This window comes from Homarus americanus, unplaced genomic scaffold, assembly GCF_018991925.1.
Source record: "Homarus americanus isolate GMGI-L3 unplaced genomic scaffold, GMGI_Hamer_2.0 scaffold40856, whole genome shotgun sequence".
Classification (NCBI taxonomy): Eukaryota; Metazoa; Arthropoda; class Malacostraca; order Decapoda; family Nephropidae; genus Homarus; species Homarus americanus.
This window is the reverse complement of record NW_024734615.1, coordinates 2,240,990-2,252,295: the sequence shown is the minus strand read 5'-3', so window position 1 is coordinate 2,252,295 and position 11,306 is coordinate 2,240,990. Positions and strand designations below refer to the sequence as shown.

At 39.0% G+C, this 11,306-nt stretch overlaps 1 long non-coding RNA gene across 1 annotated transcript; it reads left to right on the top strand.

Annotated features, from left to right (window-relative positions):
• The first annotated feature begins 4,817 nt into the window (after positions 1-4,817).
• Positions 4,818-9,141, top strand: LOC121870306. Its single transcript, XR_006089697.1, has 3 exons — positions 4,818-5,793; positions 8,519-8,589; positions 8,934-9,141. It is a non-coding gene; the product is annotated as an uncharacterized LOC121870306 (long non-coding RNA).
• The last annotated feature ends 2,165 nt before the right edge of the window (positions 9,142-11,306 follow it).

Sequence of the window (11,306 nt, the reverse complement as noted above, 5' to 3'; positions counted from 1 at the left end):
GAGGCCTTTATCACTATATTATATATTTTATACCCGTCATTAGGTGTTGAAGGCAATAAATCTTATTTTCTCTTTCGGTATTTTAAGAATCTGGGCCAGCTTGTTGACCTCACACAGAGGTCCTTCCTTTGTTTTGCTCTCCAGAAATAAAAGAAAGAGTTAAATAAAGTGACAAAATAAAACAAATTAGAGTAAAACTAACCTGGAACTAAACCTTATAGTTACAGTGTATATAAAACAAAGACTTATATTATGTTCTCCAGAGTATAAGTCTATATTTTTTAGATTCTAGAAATTTAGGAAAAAAAAGTGAGATCACCATCTTTACTTTACCCTGTCAATATTTGTTCAGGAGTAGATCCTTTTAGACATTTTAGACATTTTAAGAGAAGGATTTATGCTCTCTCTCTCTCTCTCTCTCTCTCTCTCTCTCTCTCTCTCTCTCTCTCTCTCTCTCTCCTCTCTCTCTCTCTCTCTCTCTCTCTCTCTCTCTCTCTCTCTCTCTCTCTCTCTCTCTCTCTCTCTCTCTCTCTCTCTCTCTCTCTCTCTCTCTCTCTCTCTCTCTCTCTCTCTCTCTCTCTCTCTCTCTCTCTCTCTCTCTCTCTCTCTCTCTCTCTCTCTCTCTCTCTCTCTCTCTCTCTCTCTCTCTCTCTCTCTCTCCTCTCTCTCTCTCTCTCTCTCTCTCTCTCTCTCCTCTCTCTCTCTCTCTCTCTCTCTCTCTCTCTCTCTCTCTCTCTCTCTCTCTCTCTCTCTCTCTCTCTCTCTCTCTCTCTCTCTCTCTCTCTCTCTCTCTCTCTCTCTCTCTCTCTCTCTCTCTTCTCTCTCTCTCTCTCTTCTCTCTCTCTCTCTCTCTCTCTCTCTCTCTCTCTCTCTCTCTCTCTCTCTCTTCTCTCTCTCTCTCTCTCCTCTCTCTCTCTCTCTCTCTCTCTCTCTCTCTCTCTCTCTCTCTCTCTCTCTCTCTCTCTCTCTCTCTCTCTCTCTCTCTCTCTCTCTCTCTCTCTCTCTCTCTCTCTCTCTCTCTCTCTCTCTCTCTCTCCAAAGACATCCTTGTCCTCCCTCTGGTGATCTCATAGGGCTCTCGCGTATTTTTGGCTCTGCCATCGAGGGTCAGCCACTATGCCCCAAAAGGTTCCATAATAACCTTGGTCACGGTGAAGCCACAAGGGACATCATCCTTCTTTTGTGGGAGGGTGGATGAGTTAATGATCTGGTGAGGGCACCTTGATTAAGGCACTGGCAACACACACAATTATTATATTTACTCAGGGGGGAACCATCAACTCGGAAGAGGAAGGGAGGGAGGGGAATGGAAGGCTTGGGAGGTTAGGTATTGTAAACGAGAGAGAGAGAGAGAGAGAGAGAGAGAGAGTGTGTGTGTTTTTTTCCCCCTGGGACGGCACTTGTATTTTTCTATACCTGTCTGTATGCTTATCTGTTTGTCTATTTTTCCATCGTGTTGTTTCTTCTTCCTCTCTCTTTCTCTCCCTCTCTCCAATATGACCCGAGATATCAAAATCCTCATCAATTTTGTTTTGTAATATTTTTTCTCTCATTGTACTTGAACACCATGATCATGCACCGCGTTCATTAGTCGGTCGTTTAGTATGTGGAATTATCTACCTTCAGACAAGTATTTGAAATAAGGTCATACACATAAGGTTACACAGCTCAAATTTTTCATTTGTATTTTCGTTATCTAAGTATTATTTGATTTTAATAAGAGGCTACTTGTCATTTACCAGTATGTATCCCCACAGATTAAACAAATAATAAAAAGTGTTTTTGAATCTTTAAAATCTAGACTAATTACAAAATGTTATTGGTAAAAATAATAGTGAAAGTAATGTTTAATGCAAAAGTATAATAATAATAATAATAATAATAATAATAATAATAATAATAATAATAATAATAATAATAATAATTGACAGATACAGTAAATACCACTCGAGGTATTCCTTGCATGATGATCACTCGAACACAGAGGGTAGATTTGGATTCAGAATCAGGAAGGGCAAGAACAGAAAGTGAACTAGAGTCAGCGAAAGTAAGGGTAAACACGGAATCAGAATCAGCGAAGGCAGGGGGAAACACGGTATCATAATCAGTCAGTTCAAAAAGGTATAAAAGAGAATAATTTAGTCTAGGATAAAGATCGAAGAGTGTGTAGATGAATTACAAAACTAATTGTTTCTTCTCTTATCATGATTCGTAGATATATACACAAAGCAATAAATAGTGGAAAGGTTATCTGCTGAGAGATGGATCCGTGATAAAGGTACATTGCAGTCACTTCTGATGAATCAGCCGATGGTAATATAGATTACCTGCTGATAGATTGGACAGATATATATTCACCAAAACTAACGAGTGTGCTTAAGGAAAAATAATCTCACAGAGACTAAAACGTAATAAACGCATCGACAGGAATCCATTAAAAGCAATGAGAGAACCGCAGATAAGAATCTAGGACCGATTGCATGCTACGAAAAAGTAAAAATGTTTTGGATTGGTTTCATTTGCAGGAGTGAATAACGTTGTATCTGCCACGCCGTAAGTCCGCCCGGCCGTTATCTTAAGGTTTCCAGACAAACTCTTTATTTTCTCTAAGCCCGGGCTATTTTCAGCCGTGTGGCCAAGGAACATAGAAGTGATTGTTATCTCTTTTTCAGGAGTGGGGGACGAGTTTTTGGTAAAGGCTATACGCTTGAAGAATAGCGAGTTTAATTGGTAATTTTTGGATTTGTCCCTCGCGTTTATTTGCATTGATTTGGATTGGTGTCGGGCGGCGGGCGGGGGGAGTGCGTGTTAGGGACCTCCAACGACACTGATGCAGCGTCATTAACGTCGGCCCAGACGGGATTTACGGCGATCATTTTAGTCCGTTCCTTTGTAATGAGTCTGTTTATTCTCTGTCTGCTCCACCAGTCTCGCGTCTCTTCTGCACTTACCTCTAATTTATTTACAATTTCTGGTGCGTTCACTCCCACGTGGAATTTGTAACGCTATTTTAACTCGGCGTCTATAACTTATATTCATCAGTCAATAATACTAATCGCTTGACTAGAGAAAATAGTCTTTAAACATCTTCCTCCTAACCACTTCCGCCGCTCAGGGTCAGCTTACGAGGGATTAAATGGCCAATATCAGTTCCAGCAGTAATGTGAGAACAGAATAGAGCAAAGTTTCTTGGAACCTTTTACGTCCCATGATGATAATACTATTACTGGAAGGCTTTATTTCATACTGCACACTACAGTAAATAAGGGGAACATTTACACTCAGTTAGGTTAGGTTTGTGGTTACGTTGGTACCCCGTGATCCCTGTTGCTTATAACGTAATTTCCTTCATAAAAACATGGATACAGACATTTATAAGTGGCGACATTATTGCCTCGCCTTTCGCTCATTATTTTACCTTTTGTTTTATTTTCTCGTTTGATGAAAGTTGACGCAAATGTTTATATTTCAGCAGATAATGTTATACCAGTGAGTCCTCATAACGTTAGTAGAGATGATTAGGGCGTAAATCCTCAGTTTTAGGAGAGATTAACGATTATCTGGTTGAAGTACTTGTTGGTGATATATGCCGTTTTTACACTTCATTAAAATACCCAAAAACATTAAAAGGCATTGTCGTAGTATTATTTTCTTAAAGGGGGCTTCAATAACTAAAACCTTATCTTTCTCTGCTAGTTGTTACAGTATTAGTAACGGAAGTAGTTGTAGTCGTAGTAACATAAGAAAATACTGTATGTGGTCTTGTTACACACAGTAAGCTGTACAGTATAGGGGAGTAGATAATACCGGACTGTTTAATGCATCTTGAGTTTCCGCATAAACTTTTCTTAATGTGTGGAGGAATGTTTACTAACCCAAACACGGCGAGTCATACAGACTGTTTGACTGATATATGGTAATCCACTTCCTCACTCTACTGTCAGTTACTACTCGATGGCTACACAATCACAGGTAACTTCGTTCAGTTAATTTCGTTGTAATGCAGTAAATGATGCTTCCATATTTTTTAATCGTTACGTGTCTTCTTGTTGTTTCTATAATCCTTCTATTGCTTTAGGGGGAAGTGTGAGAGCGTGTCGGGGGGTAATTGCTGGGCCCAGGCAGTGAAGTGGTCACTCATTTCCTTGACCCCGTAAAGGTCACCAAAGAAAGGTGATAAATGGTGGAAAATATTTAAGAAAAATGACCAAAATTTGTTCCTACGTTGTGTCAGGCGGGCGGGCGGAGCGGGGCGGACTGTACTGACCAAGTAAATATGTCTTTCAGTGAGTTAATCAGTCAGTCAGGATTTATTTTCATAAAGCTGGCTGGCTCAGCTGAAAAGTTGTGTTGACTCCTGTGGTTTGTTACTTGTCCGATAACATCAGCTGTGAATTGATGTAAATAATAGGTTGGAGGGAAAGTTGGGTTTATAAGTATTTCTTTTATGTGAATTACCCGTCATTTTGCATGCTAATATTATCCCATTTTCGTGTACACTTTATCTTGAAATAAAAAATATAAATGCATGTAAACGTGTGTGTGTGTGTGTGTGTTGGCTCCAATACATCACCGGACGGTTAAAGGAAAGGAGATGTAAAAACTGGTTCAACGCTCACCGGCAGCTCCAGAAGGTAAGCTATTAATTTACTCCGTGTACGTTCGTATGTCCGGGTTGATTTTACCTCTTGCACCTTCCTTGCGTTGTGGGTTCAAGCGAGTGATGGAACATTATTGCGGTGTGTGAGGGATCCATTATCGTCTGTGGGTTTTGTGTCTGTGGGTGGACTGTTATTTACAAGGGGGGTTAAGTGGGTTTCCCACAGGATGGTATGATGTGTCTAGTGCAGTAGCCTGATGTCAGCGTTAAGGTGCTTGTATGCAACTTCTTGTTGTCACCTACTGCCGCTGGCTAGCCCTTTGGTGAAAAGGGGAGCAGAGTGCGTAAGACTTCCGCTGCCAGTACACAACCTCTCTACCATCAAGACTCCTGCTGTGCCTCCTGCCTTCGGGCTCGGCAACCCCCGGGTACTGGGTGTCTTGCGACGCCTTGCCAGACCAGCAGGGGATCTCGGAGCAGCAGTGGGCCCCAGAGGTACGGCGTGCAGGCCCACTGGCGTGTGGACACGCCCTGGCGCCTACCAACCACTGCGCGTCACCAACGAAAATAACAACCTTGAAATTGTCCCGCACTTCACATACATCGACAGCGTTTTGGAACTCAGCTGCAGTATCGACGACGATATCCAAAGAAGCTTGCAAAAGATCTTGTGGCTAACATGGAAAGACAAAGTGCCTCACACCGAAAAACTCGAACAAGCCAACACAGTCAACATAGATGTCATATCTTCTGTATGCTTGACAGCCGTCTGCCTCGCCAGATGCTATTCCGGCAACTCGATCTGCCGGCGTCCCACGCAAACGCTACAAAGACCACATACAAAATAATCTAAAAAAATGTAACGTCAGATCCACCGGCCAAGAGATTAATGCTGCGCAACGCAGTAACTAGCGATCGTTGTGTCAGACGGGCGTCCGACACTTTGAGGATCAGTGGGCCATACTCCGTCAGGAAAATCGGCGGAGAAAACACCAATTTGTTGCTGCAAAAGATGTTCCCAGAGTCCCAGTCCTCACATGTCAGCATTGTGGCAGGATGTATACATCTCGCATAGGATTCCACAGCCACCTGAAGTGGTACGAACGCCAACAACAACGTCGACAACATTCAACAATCATCATCATCTACTGGGAGCATCGTCGTCATCAACCCCGAAGGACAGCCTTAGGCAAGTAAGTAAGCACTTACCAGTGTCTGTGGGTGGGCTGTCTGTGGGCAGATTGTTGTATGCGACCTTGTTGATTTTGTGTCTGCTTTAATTTTTGTTTTTGACTGCTTATTAGTTCTGTTTCTGCGAGGTTTAAAATCAAGTACTATCATGATTTAGTTTTTGTGAGTGTATTATTATATACTACTGTCTGTTGATTTGATTCTGTAAGAGGAACATCATCTTGTGTATCAGTGTATTTGTCTCTTGTATCTGGGTGTGTGAAAACGTTAAATTGTTTACTCTATTTTAACATCTTTGAGGAGGAAAGGATTGATCCATCGTCCTCAAGGGGTTAACTCTCCGTCTTAGATATTCTAGAGTGACTCCCGATTTACATTTATAAAGGTCCTTGTGTTAATTAATTCATAAATCATAACACAATAAATAATGAATAATAATTTACTCCTAGATGTTTAAATGTTTGTGTTTAATTTTGTTGTAAGATGTTAATATTACCTTTATAATTGGAATTCTTTGCTGTAAGGGACTAATGAACAGTATTTGAAGACCTATGACGTCATTTATTGTTTGTATTAAAGCTGAACGATGACAGACATTAACGTAATCCTCGTTTTCTAAGACAATGTAACACAGATTTCATTTCACTGTATCTATTATATTTATTCATAGTATGGATGCCCATATAACTATACATATACATAAACAACCCGGGTATCTAAATTTAGCTCCACTTCCCCCATCAGTATTGTTAACGTATATTATGACAATGTAACATTCATTATTTTGAAGGACATAATTTTCAAACATTCTTAAATAACAATCCTTCTTAGTAATACTTTTATACTTTGAAGTAAACTTTTCTACGACCTTGGAGATGGGTTCATAATGTTTAGTTTTCTATAAATGTGCCCTTTATAAACACACACACACACACACACACACACACACACACACACACACACACACACACACACACACACACACACACACACACACACACACACACACACGATGTCCCCGTTAAGTAATAAATTGTAATAAATTCAAAACACAAACACAGTAAAAATTAAACGAAGAAACTAATAAAACAACAACAGATCAGTACCACACAGAGTCACCAGGACAGACAGACATCATTTTATAGACTGGTGTTGATTCTCACTACTTCATAAGAGGCCAACCATTTCGTTATAACACTTCGAATATTCTTTTAAAATTTATTCACCCTATAGTGTTTCCACCCCTCCCTTTCTCTCCCCTATAGTCCACAATTTTTTTTCCTCTGCTTGGCTTAATACTCCGAACTTTACTACGTATCTCTAAGAAATGGACACGAGGAGCCATAAAATCTGAGTTATTTTTAGCGAGTTAACGCGCTGGGGAAGGCTCTACCGCCCCTGAAAAAAAGCTCTTACAATAAGAACTGAAGTGAGTTATCTTGACGGTAATGGATCCAACACACACACACACACACACACACACACACACACACACACACACACACACACACACACACACACATACAGGCGCGCACGCGCGCTCGATGGGGAGGGAGAAGGAGGAAGTGAAGGTGAGAAAGAGTAGGAGTAGGAGGTGGAAGTGAAGGGAGTGGAGCAGGAGGAAGTGGAAGACACATAGTAGGAGCAAGGGAGGAAATGGAGGAAGAGAAGGAAAAGAGCCAGGAGGAAGAAGTGGAGGCGGAATTGGAGGATAAGATAGAGCGGGTAGAGGAAGAGAAGAAGGAGATTGACAAAAGCCGAAGGGAGAAAGGGTAAGAATACAGGCAATGGCAGAAGATTCGAAGAGAAAAATAGAAAGAACAGTGGAAAAGGAGGACTTGATATACTTTTTAAGGCAGACGAAATATATCAAACTAAAGAAGAAAATTATTAAAGTAGATTATATACATATAATTAAATGAAGAAATATATTTATAACAGCTAAGTGAGATAAAGTACTCTGGCAATCCCTTGAGTACAATGAATAAGTCTATTGATTAAGATATATTAACCCCTTGAGACCAGTGATTATATCCCTTAAGTACAACGACTTAACCATTTGATAACACGGCCATATTCCCTGAGGTACTCGAGGGTTACGCCATCACACTCGAGAAATATTACAGTTAATCTTGGTTCATCATGATAAATTAAACGTATATAAATATTACTAATTATTCGTCCAGAAAATTCCCTCCATAAAGTATTTTAATTTGTCTGATATTTAAAACTATTTTTTTTTAATTAGACATTTAAATGAAACCCATTTTTTTAAGTGACTCGCCTGGGAATATGTATATTCACACGTTATGTAAATTCCATATTGACAGATCTATTATACAAAGGGAAACATTTTTCTCTTTTAATGATGAATAAGTCATCGAGGCTGTACTCCCAAAACACTCAAATCCTCGTTGAAAATAATATGAGTGGTGAGGGAACGTCACTCTGTATCTGGCACCGAGCGTCCCATGTTTACTGCCATGAGATTGATAGGAATTCTGTAAAATGAAAAATTTGCTTTAGCCGCATCAAAATAGGGAGGGTACGACTGCGTGTAGCTGTTAAGAGACCTAGTTTTTTATAGGGAGAGATATAGACATATTCGAACAGTAATGGAAAGATATATTTTGTTTCTAGTTTTATACATAAAATTTGTATTATATTTAGCTGTATCTGTCATTTCTGTGAACACCACCGCTAACTGACTGACTCTCTCACTGGCAGAGTACGTTGCCTCGGGCTGTATAGTGACGACCAGTTTATTGACAAGCACGGACGAACGACTAAACTACCAGGTAACCAACTTAGAGAATAGAAGCATATAGAGAAACACACATATATATATATATATATATATATATATATATATATATATATATATATATATATATATATATATATATATATATATATATATATATATATATATATATATATATATATATATATATATATATATATATATATATATATATATATATATATATATATATATATATATATATATATATATAAACACATGATTAGGATGTAAATGTAGCGTATTATTGACCATTTAATGTACATATAATAAACTGTATCTCTACAAAGAGTTTCACGAGTACTGACGAAGAGTATTGTTATTCTATCGTCTCTCCAGGACAGTGAATGGTGGTGTTCACAACGGAGGTGAATAAATAATGTGCATCTATCTCCATAACGCACACGCTATAACAACACTCCACAAGCCACTACTCTTGGCCTCTCCTTGATGACAGACTACTGGGATGATTTACGAACTTCGACTGGCGATAAAAGTCTTGATGACATGAGGCTGTTAGAAGCGTGGCCGAAGTAATGTTCCTCTAAGTAAGGTAAGGCGTTGATGTTGTTGTTATAAGCTTGGGTTATTATTGGAGTGTGAGGAATAGTTTGATGTAGAGGAGGGGTGAAGTTGTGTTTTAATGCATTATGTTGTAGTAGGAGAGGTATTAGTTGTTGGAGTTGGTTGTGGTGGTAGTATTATCTGAGGTGGTAGTTACTTGTAGCTGTGGTGATAATAGAAGTAGTAGTAGTAGTAGATGAGGTACTAGATGTAATATTACGTACTTAAGTAACCTACGCTGACTCCAGGTAGACAACTATACGAAGTCGACAAATCTAATTGGAATCAAATCCAATTTAATTCGAACTGATTATAACGTTGTGAAAGCGCCTTCCATACAGGTGATTACAGGGCATTAAAAGAGGAGTTATTTCGTGAGTGTTTCAGTCTGAGGAAGTTTTACCCACAGGGCGAAGCGTAAGAAGCATTATCATGATTAAAAGCAACTTGACCTTGTGTCTTGTCACTGCAAAATCCTGTCACGTTCGTTTTGCAGAAGAAAATCTCGCCAAAGATAAACTAACTTTTCTTAATTTTATTTACGCCAACCTAAACTAATCTTGGCTAACTTACTGTAGATTAACTCTTTTATGTAATTCAGCGTTTTGGACAAAGGTATTAAAGGAAAAATGAGATGGTGTGATTTAATTCCACTGTACTTTATATCGATAATGTGATTCCTCTCGCAGAAAACTGGATACTTTGATACTTTCTTGTGATTTCCTACTGGGCTTCCTCGCTCGTACAGTACATCTAATATTTAGGAATCACTTTACTATGTTCTTCGCAGAGTGAGAGAAACTTCCTCATCTGCCATTACCCTGACTATGCACTGTGTTCTGACCGAGTAAAAATTTCAACAAGATTTCTACGTTTAAGTTTAGCGCTTCATCACCGGCGTTGAACTTTTCATTTATAAGTCTTTTTGTGAACATATACGAGATCTGGGATACAGTTCATAATTACCTGATGAAAGAGTTAATAGATGTAACTTGGCAGTCCTGGTGAACTGAGAGACAGCTTTGTGTTCAAGCTCTTTTGCTTCTTGAACTGAAGACTCAATTTTTTTTAACGCCTCAACTTGTTTCGTACTGATTAACAATGCATTTTGGTCTTTGATTACCGATAGTAAATTGCAATGCAGAATGAAACACAGAAAAACTAAAATGAAAGACCATAGGCACCAGCGAGGTCATTGTGGGGAATTTTGGGACTTCTAGGCAGTCTTTGCGAAGTGAGTAGCTCTCAGAGTTTGGGAAACAATATTATTATTATCGTATACAAACAACGACTCGTGTCCTTAACCTGTTGAAACGAGTAAATCAGGTGTGTGTGTGTGTGTGTGTGTGTGTGTGTGTGTGTGTGTGTGTGTGTGTGTGTGTGTGTGTGTGTGTGTGTGTGTGTGTGTGTGTGTGTGTGTGTGTGTGTGTGTGTGTGTGTGATAATACTAATACTAATGTTAATGACCATGATGCAATTATTATTGAAATGAAAATGAAAAATTGATATAATAATAATAATAATAATAATAATAATAATAATAATAATAATAATAATAATAATAGCAAAACCAACCATATTAACTACAACACACCACTGACATCATTTCCCTCCCTCACTGTACGAAATGAGTATAACAATAATCACAGTTTTAAGAAAGATGTCCAGGGAAATATTGCGTGGCACCAAATCTTTTTCCTATAAGCTTCTCTTCCTGGCTGGTGGATCCTAAAGAATTTGGCGAGTGGCAGAGAAGATACTGGTTAAATTAAACTGTCAAAACTTCCCTTCCCATGCTACGAGTATTGCTTCGTCCGCTGCTTCTTGAGAGAGAGAAAACACGAACATAATGTAACGAGAGAGAGAGAGAGAGAGAGAGAGAGAGAGAGAGAGAGAGAGAGAGCTATCGGGGAAGGAAAAGGGAATACGGGGAGGAAGGAGATGTGAAAGGGTGGTTAGATAGAAAAGTGGAGCGAGAAGAAGAGGAGAAACAGAAAGACAGTGAGAGTTAGAAGGCAATGAGAAGATAGGGAGAAAATAGGTAGAAGGAGAAGAAAAGGGATAGTAAAGGTGAAGCGAAAATAAATCATGATTTATAGACAAAAAAAAAAAAGACAAATATTCAAAGTTAGTAAAGTTTGCTAAAGA